The following is a 14,955-nucleotide window of genomic DNA, read 5'->3' on the forward strand; positions in this document are numbered from 1 at the left end:
ACCAAAGAGACATCTAAAAGAATATAAAGAGCTGTCAGTAATGTCATTTCTGTCTCTCTGGCTCGTTCACACTGATATGATTGGCTTACGACTTGCAAAGTCTAATATTCCTCTCTCGATTATCACTGGATCCTCTGAATTATGAGGCCATTAAAGAGTTGAAGTATGAATATTGCTACATGTAAGCTAATGCTACTGTGCACTGAATTGACATCAGTAGACTGGCAGCAAAGGAAAGTTATGGGCAAGTGATTAGAAACTGTTTTAAGGTTTCGTTTTTAGTCATTTAGCTCCATTTACTCCCATTCATTGAGGTATCGCTCACGGACACCCTCTAGCGTTTTGCAGTCATTTTTTTAATATAACAGGGGACGTAGGAAGAGGCCAGACTCCTCATAAACCGGATCTGGTATTTCTCCTCTCTACAGGTTCTCTGATACAGCTAGAGCCAGGCTGTAGAGTTTAGCTCCTACCCTAATCTAGCACACCTGATCCAGGTCATGAAGTCCTTTATAGGCACCTGAATGTTAGAGCCAGGTGTGTTGGCTCTTAACTCTCCAGGACCATGATGAAGAACCCCTGCTCTACAAGTTCCCTAGTAGGTTATGGCAGAGGCAGTGCTGAATTAGAGCAGCAGCAGTGCACCCTCCAGGTCTTGCCCTGCTATTACATTATGCTGTGAACTATGATTTGGACCAGTGATCTACATTTACGTGGGAAGGGGGCTAAATTACATTAAAACGATCCTAGCGACGCCCATGGAGCTAACTAATGCTAATTAAGATAGCTAGATAACGTTAGTGACCAGTCTGAGAGAAATTCGAACAGACTGACCTAACTTCTCTGCACATCCCATCAGTTATCAAAGCTTTTACTGACATACATTTTAGTTTCTCCTGTTGAGAGGAGGACGTTGCTGTGACCATCTGCACCAGCGATATCAGCAGTTAACATTCCCAGTTTGTTATTGGTGTAATGGAAGTATGTTTGAGCCTAATGCAGAAAAGATTATACAGTACACTCAGTATTACTGACTCAGTATTAATGACTACTCGTGTTAGAGTAGTTTGAATTTTGAATGGCCCGTGATCTGTCCAGCACTACCTATAAAGGTAAGCAAGCTTTTAAACTGTCTGTTAGAAACCATTGCAGTATTGTTGAAATTAATTTGCCTTTCTGATTCCATGGCATCATGGCTCCTACCATACACGCATTTAAAAAATACTAATATCAATAAAACATGTTAAAATGTGTTTGCGTGGGCTATGGAAATAATATCCACATACAGATCAAATCATTTAATTATTTTATTTAAAGTATTTCTATGTTGAAAAGGCACTTCAACAGCACTGCCCACTTCTACCCTGTTCTTTAACGGTCAAGACCCCCAAAAGCACCACCACCACATAGCAGGCAAAATTTTTGTGGTGGATCATTCTCTGATCATTGAAGAACAGGGTTAAAGGGGGCTAACAAAGTATGCAGAAAAACGGATGGACTACAGTCTGTAATTTTAGAACGAAAAAGTGCTCCTATATGGTAAGTGGAGGTGATAAAATGGACAGTTAGTGTAGAAACAAGGAGGTGTTCCTAGTACAGTCATTGGTGAGTGTATATGTTGTATACATATAAACATATTTAATTAATTCATATTAAATTCATTAAATAAATTTCTAATAAACTCAAACATGAGTAGCATGTCAAGCAGTTTGTCTGTGCCCTTTCTTCTGTGTTGTCCTTGCATGTAGTTTCCACCATGGTTTGCTGTGCTGCACGGGAATGCCACAATCCCTTGGAGAAAGCTTTAAGAATGTACGGTTTCCCCACTGACACAGAGAGGAGAAAAAAATGCTTCGCCCAAGTTACCTCAAGTTACCATTACTGAAGATTACGACAACAAAAAATATCTGAGGTAATCATAGTCAGACACATTTGTACTTCTCTCAAACAAAGACCCCACCACTGGGATGCATAATGTTTGGTTTATTAAAAACAAGGAACAAGGAAAGACTTACAAAACCAGAGTTGAGACTCAGGGTGCAGGGTGAGGTTGCTGTCTCATTGCAGCCAGTCCTCAGGTTCCATTGAGCTCCACTGTGGTTCTTGTGCTGGAAGAAAGAGTGAGAGAGCAAGAAAAAGACAGAGGTGAAAGGGTTAGACACACCTATATAGGCTTAGACAAGAAATTGCCTTGGGAAATGAGGTCTTGGGAGATGTTGTCTTTGTTCCTCAACTTAAGTTATAGAACTTCATCAGTTGTGATCATCAACAGGTTTTGCTGCAAATGCAGCTAGTGGCATTGGTTACTGATGTAATATGAATTCACATAAAGTTGTCTCATGTTCTTGGTTGAGTTGTTGTATGTGGTAAGTAAAATTATGTCACTCTACAGGCACATTTTGAGGCAGACCAGTTTGTCAAGACCAAAAAGGACAAGACTAGGCGGAGAGCAGATGTTATTCCCACCGTCTTTGTGCATCACCCCATGGTCAAAAAGAGGAGGGCCCCAGCACCATGATGTACTACTGGACCTGTAAATATAGAGCCCATAGCTACTGATCACAGTTATGATGTTAGTGGTAACACAGGTATAATACATATGAATTCTTAATAATTATAGTATTTCTTATTTTTAAGTGACATAATACTTTGAATATTTAAAAACGAACAGTACCATGTCTTCTACATACATCAGTTTCAAAGATTGAGGAAAGAAGGGATGAGGAGACTGAGAGAAGGGAAAGTGACAGTGAAGAAAGAGAGTACATGGCTAGTGAGGAGAGGCAGGGAGAGCTTATAATACCCTGTCAGCCAGCAGCCAATCAACTGGATCCATTGAAAAAATTAAGGAGACAAGAAAACGTTACCAAAAAAGCAAAGGCAGCACTGAAAAAAATAAGGAAGAAAAATGCTGCTCATAAGAAGACACAGAAACTTAGGGACAAATCATTATAGAAAACTTTTCCAAAAGACGAAATTAAGGATTTAGGCAGACTAACCACAAAAGGGATTAAATGGAACAATGACACAGTTAAGAAGGCGTTAAAAAATCGCTTTGCTGCTGGTCCAACAGGTTACAAAAGCCTGCAGGAATTCCAGATTCTCCTCCCTGGAATAAGAACCCTGCAAAGAAGGATGCAATGTATTAAATTTGAGCCTGGTGTGCTGACACAGGTCTCTGATTTCCTAAAACTGAAGGATTGACAGAGCTTGAAAGGGAGTGTGTGTTGACCTTGAATGAAATGGCAATCACACTAAGTGTGGAGTTGCACATGCTTACTCGCAAACCGTACAGTGATCTGACCTTACCAGGTCACACAGGAGTAGCAACACACATGCTCGTGTGTTTATGTTGGCTGGACGCACAACACAGTGAAAGCAAATAGTGGCATATCATTACAATGGCAATTCTGCCAATGGAACAGAGTTCAGGCCAATAAATTCCTGAAATAATGCAGAGGGCAGCATCCATTGGGCGACATATGCTTAATGTCACCACAGGAATGGGTAGCCCTAACCAGGCCATGTGGAAATCCTTTGGGGTCGACCACAATAAAACATCAGTTCCACATCCAGCAATACCGGACAAGCAGCTCTATTTCGTGCCTGATGTCCCACATCTGATAAAAAATCTAAAAAGTTCCCTTGTCTTCAGACATGTGTTCATAATTTCTGAGGATACTGCAAACAAAGAGAAGCTCCTCTCTAACGAGGTTTCAGTGGTCCATATTAAAGACATATTGACTTTTCAAGAAGGGATGGCACTGAAAATAGCTCCCCATCTGTCAGCTGCATCAATCCAGGCAAATCACTTTGATAGGATGAGGGCTGGTCCTACTCCAAATGTATTAAGCAAGGCACCAAGTGCTGGGCTGAAATACATGGTGGAGCAAGACAGCTGCCCTCTGTCCTACATGACTACAGCGTGGCTCCTAGAGTAAGTCAAATTACATCCCTGAGCAGGCTCAAGACACCTCAAGACATGGAAATCATCCATCTGTTCGGTGGGATGAAGACCAAAAAGAGCATGACTAGGCTGAGAGCAGATGCTATTCCCACCATCTTTGGAAGCCTGTTCAGACAGGGGTGATCATGGCAACAACATCAATTTTGGCCATACAGGAGGTGATGCTGACATGAAGACACAAGTTTGTGTAACGTCAAGGTTCACACAAGACTGCGTTGAAAACATCACTCCATCAGTCAGAAAGGAACAGTTGACAGCAGTGAACAGATCTGCACCTGACCTCACAAAAAACAAAGAAGTGAATTTTCTCCCATCTTTCAGGCTACACCATCCACAAAGTCATCAGATTTTCCAGCATCTGTGAAAAATGCAAAATTGCAATAGCAGAACAAAGACATTCCTGCTGGAGAAAACAGTATCTTAGTGCACTTAAAAGAGTTCAAGGCAGCTGATCTTTGTCATCCCTCCCAAGAAGCATATGACTTCTTTCACTAAATTAAGGAACTATTTAGGACCAAGACTGGTTCCTTCCTCAGGCACTCTGCAGCAGGCTTCCATCTTGCTGTGGAGTATAAGAAAAAATCATTAAAAGATTCATATGGCTAAAGTTGAGAATTTTTACGAATATTTAACTCACACCCTACCCCGTAAAAAAATCCCATTTAGAAGCCCTTATCGCTAATTCCACAGTGTTAGATGAAATTGCATTAAGAGAAGGAAATTTACAATTAATAGGCTGTTTGTGGTTAATGTTATGTGTTGCTAATTTCATTGAGTATCCTAACCTAATCTGTTAGCATTCCCTAAATCTACTAATTTAGTGGAGGATAATCCACTAACATGCTTTCATGCACGTTAATTTGATTCAGATGTGCTGATAATATACAATCTAATCCTTTAAATGTCTTACACTTTAAAAGTTGATCACAAACTGTCTATTCTACTGCAACTCCACTGCACTGCTAGTGTTTGCTGCTGACTTCCCAGGAACTTCCAGTAACGATCCACCATTGCTGTAAAAAAAGGTCCTTTAAAGAGGATGGTACAGAGGTCCAGAAGGGCCGTGAGGTGTCCATAATTTTCTGGATGTTAACTTATTTATCTTGTGATTTCAAGATAACAAAGGTTGTTTTCTCAAGATTACAATACATTATTCTCATGATCTTGCAATAACAAAAGTTTGCAGAGCTGATACAGCAGAACTATATTCTATTTTGAAGACTTTGATGAAGGTAAAACCATGTAAAATATGTGTTCTAGTAGACAAGTTAGCTGGTGTCTGTTACAGTATCTGGTGTCTTACAGTTTTTTTGTGACCAAACACTTCTGGTTTATGCACCGTTTTCTGTAGCATCTTGCTGTTGTATGGCGTTACTAGTACAGCAGTACTACAGATCTATGTTGAAGACATTGATGAGGGTAAGATCATGCAAAAGCAATACCCTGCTACTTAAAATGTGTTGACCACTTTGGTCAATTAAACTTATCAGTTAATTGTTAGCTATGAAGGCACGCTTCATGAACAACCTAGCCTTATTTATTTGGATGACATCAAGCACATCAGGCGTAAATGTCCAGTGCAAAATTCTGTGCTATTTTCCTTGTAAAACTGATCTTAATGTTAGCTATATTTAGTTAACTGGGTTAAGCTGAAGTCAGCTTCTTGTTCGAATTTTCCTGTTCCAGGTGGAAAGGAAAAATTTGAACAAGAAACTGCCGAGTAAGAAGCTGACTTAAGCTTAATGATAACTAGCCTATTTTATAAACAGCTTAAGTAGAATTAGGCCCCACGTTTGTTTCAGTTGAATTGAATTTGATTTTAAAAAAGTGTAAATTAATTGAATTTAAAATTCATTTAAAAATCTAAAGTCAAATACCGTCATGCAAAACTTTTACAGATATGGACATTGCAGCATTAAGAAAATGGCTGTTCTCACCGACTGCTTGGAAAGGCTGCATAGCTAAATGCAATTTTTCTCCACAAACCAGTGACAATGGAGTGAAATATATGCATATAGATTACTGTATAAGGTTTGACTATAATGAGTGACCAAATCACATAAGTTGTTTTTATGACACTATGACCATTTGTTTTAAACCCACTAGATAACACTCTGACATCGTGTACATACAAAATGTACGGTGAATAGAATGTGACCCAGAACAGGGGTTACCCACTCTGGCAACCCTGATCTTCCAGACTCCAGAAAGACCCCCACCTTCTAATTGGGCATTCAGAGACCTCACAGCCCAGTGATAGGCCTCAAGCTCTACAAAGTACTGATCTTCTAATCAAGCATTCAGGTACACCGCAGCCCGTAGATAGGTCACAGTCTTTAGGAAATCCATTCTACTCAGGCTTCTGGGCACCCAACCCGCTGACAATGTACAGTCCTCAGATGATGAAGTAGCTTGTTCTTAAGTTGCAGTGGTCAAGTTTCTGTGGCTGATCTGAACGATACACTGGTCTATTCACCTCTCCTGTTGGACAGTTTAGCTCAGTCAGAAGAATTAAGACCAGCCTCAGATGCAGTTTTTCAGCAACCACTGGACTTCAACACTTCGTACATGGTGACAGAAGAATCTGCAAATGGAAATGGAGTAATCCAGGATTGCCTTAAAGATTTTTGGAATCTGTTTTATGAGAAGAGGACTTGTGGGACAACCTGTAAGATTTCCAGGAAAAAGAATGGAAAGCAGTTGCAAGAATTTTTGCAGATGGTTGTGTCCACCTGCCATTGCAGCTTGCACGTCCATTCTTAGAAGACAGACAAAGAGACAGCATTATGATGGTTGCTTTTTTCCTTACATAAGCCCTACAGAAAAAATACCCTTAGAAGGATTAAATGATTATCTAAAAATGCAGATACAGTGCAAATACTCAGTGTGCTTTCTGGTCATAATTGTTCTGTCATGCCAACAGAGCAAAATTTGGCAAGAATTTCACAAGAAAGTGCACACAAAGAGTTCATGAAACAACTACTGTACATTGTCAAATGTTGGCAGCCAAATCTGAGAGAAGTTGGGGAATGTGTACAAACTAAGGGACTGGAGGAAATGCTACTTCATCTAAAGCCCAATGCAAGAAGTGGCAAAATTCATCAAATTACCAAGTACTGTCTCAACAGGAAACCACCACTTCCAACCACCTGTTGCGGTACACAAGAGGAATAACCACCGCATAAGATTTGTTCTTATCCAAGACAATCAGTGTAACATCATGGGAAATGTCTCACTTTGACGACCTGTGGCTCATACATGTTATTGTGAATTAGAATTGGCATGTTACTACTCATCATATGCTGATTTTAGGCCAGAAAGTTCTAAACTCTGATGTTTGGTCAATACATATAATTTAGCCTAATGTGGAGGATGTGATGCATGTCTGCCCACTGCAGATGACCCATGAATGTTTCCTTAGCTCAAGTCTTTTGTCACTGAGGCAGCATACATCAGCTATACTTTAAAATTATTTGTATATGAGTTTGTGAATTGTAAATACAAGCTTGTGAACTGTAAAGTGATACATTTAATTTACATTGTTCAAATGTGTAAATCATTTCCATATGAATAAACAAAAAATACTTCTGTACAAATTTGTATTAGACTTATATAACTGTTTAGATGTAATATATTTTACATCAACATTTATATAAATAAACCAACTGCTAAAACAATGTGATATATATAGTCATATGGAAATGATCTACACAATTGAATCAGATAAATTCATTTCAATCCATTACCTTTTTTCAGTGAGTAATGCTAAAATCTGTAGCATACAAAGTTGCTCTGCCTAACAACAAATTGCTAAAACACAATAGTTGTACATTGTAATATGTACATTATAATAAAAGTTATACCTCTAAAATACCTACTATCAATGTTATTTGTAATCTGTATATTTATCTATTTATTCTTTCTATATAATACACATCAGTAATATACATTTTGTCTAGTACCAAAGTCCTTTTTAAAAAATAATTCTGTCAGAAGCTGTTCATTAAATATAAAAATGCGGACCTTAAACGGTTTGTTTGCGTGTCTTTTGTCCACTCGAAGGGAGTTTTTGTGTTTTTGTCCATTTTGAATATAAACAGTTTTAGATCGATTGTTGTTCACAGTCAGAGAAACAGGCTGTGCTGGCTGTATTTTAATTGATGCGCTGCCGCGGATATAAGAGAACGTTCTGATGCAAAAGCTTGAAAGTTGATCTCAACTTTACAGAAAGCGCTTCTCTAAACTGCTCCCCTCTCACAACTACAGTCGCTCTCCTAAAGCTTTATTAATTTAAATATCTGTTTACTCATACTGTTCGTATAATTATAGACTAGACAGAGAACTTCGTTTAGCTAGCTTAGCCTCTGTGCTAACGTTAACGCTAGCTAGCTCTAGCTTAGCTTAATTTAGTTTGACTACTTTCTTAAAGCGGCTCCACAAACTTCACTTTTCTGAGAGTTTAAAGGAACGCAAGTTGTCTAGAAGAAACGTAAAGTCTTACTTGTGTTTTATCAGTGTTTGTTGGCTCTGTTGTTTGTTTGTTTTTTCCGGCTTTTCTCTTTAGGTCTCTTCGTCTGGCTGCAGGTGCAGAACCAGCAACTCCAACAGTCTGAACCGCTGCTTAATGTAAGTTTTGATTTGATAGCAGCAGTAACTACCCACTTATTAAAGTAAAACTAACCACTTATTACAGTGTGGTTTGAAGCCGCATTAGTTCAAGTATTGCTAAACCGTATCATCCAACGCTCGTTTCTCTCTGATTAAACGCAAGAAAAAACCTACCTCCATATTCAACACTGATGAGAGCGTTATCTAGATCACAGGTTCCCAGTGCTGCTCCTGGAAAACCCTGTCCTGCACATTTTCATGATTTTCCTGCTCTGACAAATCCACTTTAATTTAGGAAGGGCTTTTTAATGAGCTGATTATTTTGATCAGGTGTGAGCTGAAAAACGCTAAAATTGGGTGCCAGGTCTTACAGTTTCTCCTAGTCTGTCTGAATGTTTTGGAAAATGAATTAAATAAAAGGTGTGATTATTTAGTATTAATAATTTTATTTAGTCTGTGTTACCTAAAGCCTTTCTGAGTGTTGTCCTGTCTGTTGTGTTTGTGTTCAGTTGCTGTTGAAGATGTTCTCTATGGGATGCTGGTTTGATGATATGACCCCTGCAGATCACACCTCCATCATGGACATGTACATCCTGCATCTACAAATCAACCAAATGGTTAGTTCAGTTCTATTCAATCAAAAACGGGCCAAGAACAAGCTGTGTTCAGCAGCATTTCGATCAGCAATAGCTAGAGGAGCTCAAGTAACATTTACTGAGTGTCCAGCCGTTCTTTACTGTAATGGTCACACATTGATTCTGCTTTCAGGAGTCTGAGATCGCCGCTCTGAAGGATGAGAAGGATCGGCTGGACAAACAGGTACAGAATCCAAAGAGTATTTAAAACAGTGGACTCTGTTTTGAGGAGTCATAATAAACTATATATAACATGTACTACTGATAAACATTTAGAAACAACATTCATTCTGTAATTCTGCAAAAACAAATATGAAAGACTGATTTTCAAGAGATAAGAGCAACATGATTATTAAAAGGGGAATTTTATTACAGTTTTATTACAGTGCTCTGTATGTAGCTGTCTACCTTAAATGTTTTTTGAAAATTGGTTTCAGGCCAAAGTCTTACATGCATACATCAACAACGTCTCAGATACCAGGCAGCGTATTTGTAACTATTTCCTGCAATAACTTTATGTGAGGTAGATTATTTGGAAAAATGTCATTTCTTTCTAAAGCAGTACAAATAATTAGTAACATAAAGATGACATTTCTGTGTGTTATGAACAAAATGTCTTTGAGAAAAGGTTCCAGCTGGTATTTATTGCAAACCTCCTGACTAATCACAAGCATACTATTAATGGTAACATAACTAGAAAACAATAAAATATGCAGGATAGGGGAACCAGGACTGAGACCCTGTGTGTTACAGTAAGTGTATACCTTCAGTACAATGGAAAATTCAGTAAAAATGTCAAAATCACTGCTTGTTGCCATACTTTTGGCTGTAGTCTGGTTATTAAATCCATTTTGGAGTAATTTTTTTCAATCAAATCTTTACTTTCAAAATCCCCTGAAACAGAATATAATGAATTTATAAAATTCTTTAATGTATCTGTGTGTGTGTGGGAAGCTGTGTGTGGAGAAGAGGGCTGTACAGGCAGCTGAGAATTGGCTTAAGGAGAATGAAGCAAATCATCACTGTTTTGAGGTAAACTCAGTTTTATTGCACACACACCACAATCTCAATTTGAACACTGCCCTCAACATGTTCTTCACTTCTCCACAGAGAACCGTTCTTGAAGCAGAAGAGCAGCTGGAGCAGAGCCATCATCAGCAGGTCAACGTAAGAAAGCCCCTCCTTCAGAGCAAGCTTGATAAGCACGTAAAGTTGATGGCATCCAGTAATGTGAAATGTTTTCTAACAGGTCACGGTTGCGCTAGAAGAGCTGAAGTTTATCAAAGATGAAACTTCTGTGGAAGTCATGGTATGTCAGATGTGTGAAACAATAAAGAATTTAATGCCAGTTATCTTTTGAAAACTGTTTACACAAATCAATTGTGTGTCTGTGTTGTGTCTCAGGATCTGCAGACAACACTAGAGAAGCTGCACCAGAACCTGGCCTCTGAGGAAGTGGTTGAAGAAAAGGACTGTGTCTCTGTGGAGGAGCAACATAAGGAGGAGAACTCAGCTGCATTCGTGGAGAAGGGGATTGTGGCAGAGGAGCAAACGGAACAGTACAGATGCAAACATAACATTTTTTTCCTTGAGAAATTCATGTATGCAAGTTAATATAAGGAAACTGCTGGAACTTTATAGGAGTACGGAAAAAAATGTTAATTTGATGTATGTAAAATGTAAAAATAATGTAAAGACATTTTATTCCAAGTGATTTTGAACAGTGGTCTCAACTCTCAAATCTCCTCTCACAGAACATACCTGCAGCGCTGCCAAGAAGAAGAAGAAGAAGAAAAAGAAGCAAGACAGTCATCTTTAAAAAAAATCTTAGTAAGAACCAAGAAATGAAAATGAGCATGCATATTAACATGTACATTGTTCTAATTTTGTCTTTTAAGGAACTGCTCAAATGCAGCATGCTTTACTATTAGATACAGCTTTTAGACCTGAATGTTTTGTTCACTCAGTGTAGACTGCAGCCCTCCTGCCTTCCTTAACATGCATTCTTTCCTCTAACTCTGTATCTGTTGCAGTCTGAAGGGTCAGTGGGCATGACTAGAGACTGCTGTCCACCTCTCATTATTAACCATTAGTCTAGACCAGTGAAAAATAATGAATAACTCCAGAAGTACAGGGAGATTCACTCGAAAGAGGCCCCGAATATTCTGTAATAACTCGTGCTAGGACGAATCAATCTGAACAAAACAATGTGCAGTGTGCTCCTCAGTATATGGAGCTTCAAACAAGCTGGGATGCCCCTGCGTCGGAATGATGAGGTAGGCGCCGGACAGCCGTCGCGACGTTTAACCTCCGTTTGCAACTTCCGGGTGCATACCCCCGTACCCCTACATGTGTCTGGCAGAAAACTGAGATCACTTCCAACATTGCATGTAATGCAATCAATTACACATACGTCAAGGTATGTAGCGGATTTTTTTTAGATTGCTTCATCCTAACGAGAGTTACAACAGAATATTCGTGGCCTCTTTCGAATGAATCTTCCTGTAGAATTAGTGTTACTTCAAAAATAATCAATACAAAAAACAAAAAATCAAACCATTTCTTTACATACTGAAGCAGACTTGAACAAAACCTTGTTTAATTTTCATCAACTTAAGTGTTTTATTTAGAAGTATATTTTAAAACAATGGGTCTCTTTCAACAACTGTTCTTAATAAGAAATTTCTCCTTAAAACCCACTTACACAGCTTACATGAAGATTCTGGCATTCACCAATGTTTTCTTTTTTGGGATTTGTTCTTAGGTAAGAACAGAATCTATGCACGCTTAAGAGCCGAAAGGTGCGAATAATCCTGCAGTTTAAGAACATGTCATGAATCTGTTGTAGGCTTTTAGCAATCAAATCTGGGTATCAGTACATCCAAGAGTGTACATTTAAAGTATGTTTCATGTTGAGTAGAATTAGTGTTGTAGCAATTGCTTAAGTCAACTTCATTACAACATATGTAAGTATACATAAGTTATGTTTAGTTATTCCTATATAATATTTCAATATATTCATATGATTATGTTTTTACATACACATAAATACATGCTTTATTTGTTAGACATTTATTTAGTTATATTGAAATATAATTTAAAATGCATTTAAGCAGTATAACCCAATAAGTAGCACTAAAGTGCACCAGTACCTCCAGTAGTAAATGTATAAGATATTCCAAGTGTAATAACAGTTTGCAAATTACATACTTAATTTCTTTAATCTAGTGCAACTTTATTTGTTAAAAAAAAACACTCAAAAGCACTACTAAATAAATGTAATATATATCTAATCAGTTTATTTATAGTTTAAATACACTTAAATTGTCTTAGTTGTTCCAAAATAATACATTAAGTACTTATTACAGGAGGTTTAATAAGTAAATATTAAAACACTTTTCATTTACATACATATTTCCTATCACTTCAACCAGAAATACACATGCAGAGTACACGTAAGTTCGTAAGAACACAGAATGCAGGCTTATTACATATGTCTTGCATGTAGCGCTTTGCCAGTCTGCACGTCGAGCCATTTAGCTTCAGTTTTCTTGTTTGGTTTATCTTAAAATCGGTGAAAACCACTCGGTGTCTGTTGCAAGCCAGAATTAAAATATGGAATATTCCAAAGTCATATACCTGCTTGATTATACAAAACAGCACCACATTTGTAGCTAATGTACAACTGGAAAATGAGCTAATGATCATTTCAAACGATCCTTCAAACACTTTGCTTTACTTCACAGGTTTCCAACCCTCATCATGGTGTACCCCCTGCTCCCAACAAACTCACATCAAGTCATGAAGGGCATATTAATGAGCTCATTAGTTGGATCGAATGTGTTAGGAGCAGGGAAAACACTAAAATGTGTGGAGCTTGGGGTAATTAAGGACAAGGGTTGGGAACCCCTGCTTTAGTTGCTGTAGGTGTGGGTAGGCTATAGCAAAGATTATATATAAGGTAAACCTTCATGTATCCTCTCAGCTCCAGCCTTGGGGACACACTGCCCTATACAGTTTCAGGTATTCTCAGCTCCAACACACTTCATCAGGTTAATGAAGAGCTTAATAATTACCTCATGAGATGGATCAGGTGTGTTGGGCAGAGACTGTGCTGGCCAGTGGGTCCCCGGGACTAGTGTTAAAAAACCACTGCTATATGCGCACCCCCCTCACAGCTACCCTGGATTTCAGTTTTGCTGCAGAAATGGTCAGTACAGCCTCAGTAAAATGGCTTTATGCCAGATTTATTTTACATATGGCAAAACAGAGCATGTCATCCATTGATATCAGTGATGTACTTTCTTCTCAGTTAGGGGTCCAGATAAGGTTTTCGGCCAGGAGTGTCAGAAGGTTTTGTGTGGAACATGGATTATTCTATACAAGTTCACTGATTCTTATTTGGAACTTGAGATGTCCAGAGCTATTATTGAGGTTTATGATGGATGTAACAGTAGCACAGAGTCAGCATAGCCTGTTATAGCAGAATGCAAAGGATATAAGTGTACAAAAACTAATTTTATAAATTGTTAACTATTGGATAACTGAACGGACTGCTTATACAGTTTATGTTTTCAAGACAGGACCAACATTTGGACATAAGATGATGACAGGCTGTGTCTTTACAAAGGGAATCCACGTTGCAGAACAAAGTGTTGGGGGATTGCTGAGGGCTTACTCACCTTATCATGAAGCCAGGCAAAAGGTAGAGCAAAAAAAGACAGCCTCATCATTTATGAGGAGGTGTACAGGTAAAGTATCAGTTAAAAACTTCTTTTATTAAAAATATATATTCATTCATGATAAAACATGCTGTATATTGATCATTCCCATTCATGGTGACAGCATATGCTTACCAGACTTGCAGTCCTTACTTATCGCATGTGGGATCAGATCAGAGTCGACCATAGCAAGGAGTTTTACTTGTCATTATTCATCCAGGAGATGCTGTCAGCATGACATCACAAGGATGCTCTACCCTCAAACCACATCAACTAGGGTATGAAAATTACCTAAATGTTAATGTCTGTATCAATTTATTTCAGGCCCCGGTAGATTGTTAACCTTAATAATATTTTTTGTTCCTAAATCAGAAACACATTGTAAAATGCAATTGGCTGGAAATTAACAGACATGTCAACTCCCTACTTGTCCAGTTAGTGCATCAGAAAGCAATAGACTTGGAGGATCCAAGAGCCATATTGTGTATCCATCCTCACCTTAAAGGTTTCCCTAGATGTGCCTGCGTGCATTCCAGGTATAAAAACAGCCCACATCACTAGGTCAAACAGTAAAAGTGATGTAACTCTTTTCAGTCAGTTATTAATAGACACTGATAATATGTAAGATAATACAATACACTCATTCTTTTCTTTTTGAAAATATTAGCTGCCCTCAATATTGTGTTAAAATTTTATGATGAATTACCCATAGGAATAAAGGGTGTAAAATTTATCTACATTAAAAACCTTACCTTAAAATAAAGGCCTTTCTTTCTCCTGAAAAGGTACAATTTTGGTGATATAAGGTATTTGTCTACTGATCAACACATTCTCCATGTAACAGGAAAGGGTGTACCAAACCACTTTGCTGCAAGTGGGAGTGCAAAAAAATAAAAGACAAAACATCGCCACATGCATCACAAGCAGCTGACCTGTACAGAGAGCAACTGGGATTCTCTCTTACAAGAGATACTGTATTTGGGATGGACCCCTTCTCAACAACAGATGACAAGACCAGAGCAGA

The sequence above is a fragment of the Colossoma macropomum genome, unplaced genomic scaffold, assembly GCF_904425465.1.
Source record: "Colossoma macropomum unplaced genomic scaffold, Colossoma_macropomum, whole genome shotgun sequence".
NCBI classification, from domain to species: domain Eukaryota; kingdom Metazoa; phylum Chordata; class Actinopteri; order Characiformes; family Serrasalmidae; genus Colossoma; species Colossoma macropomum.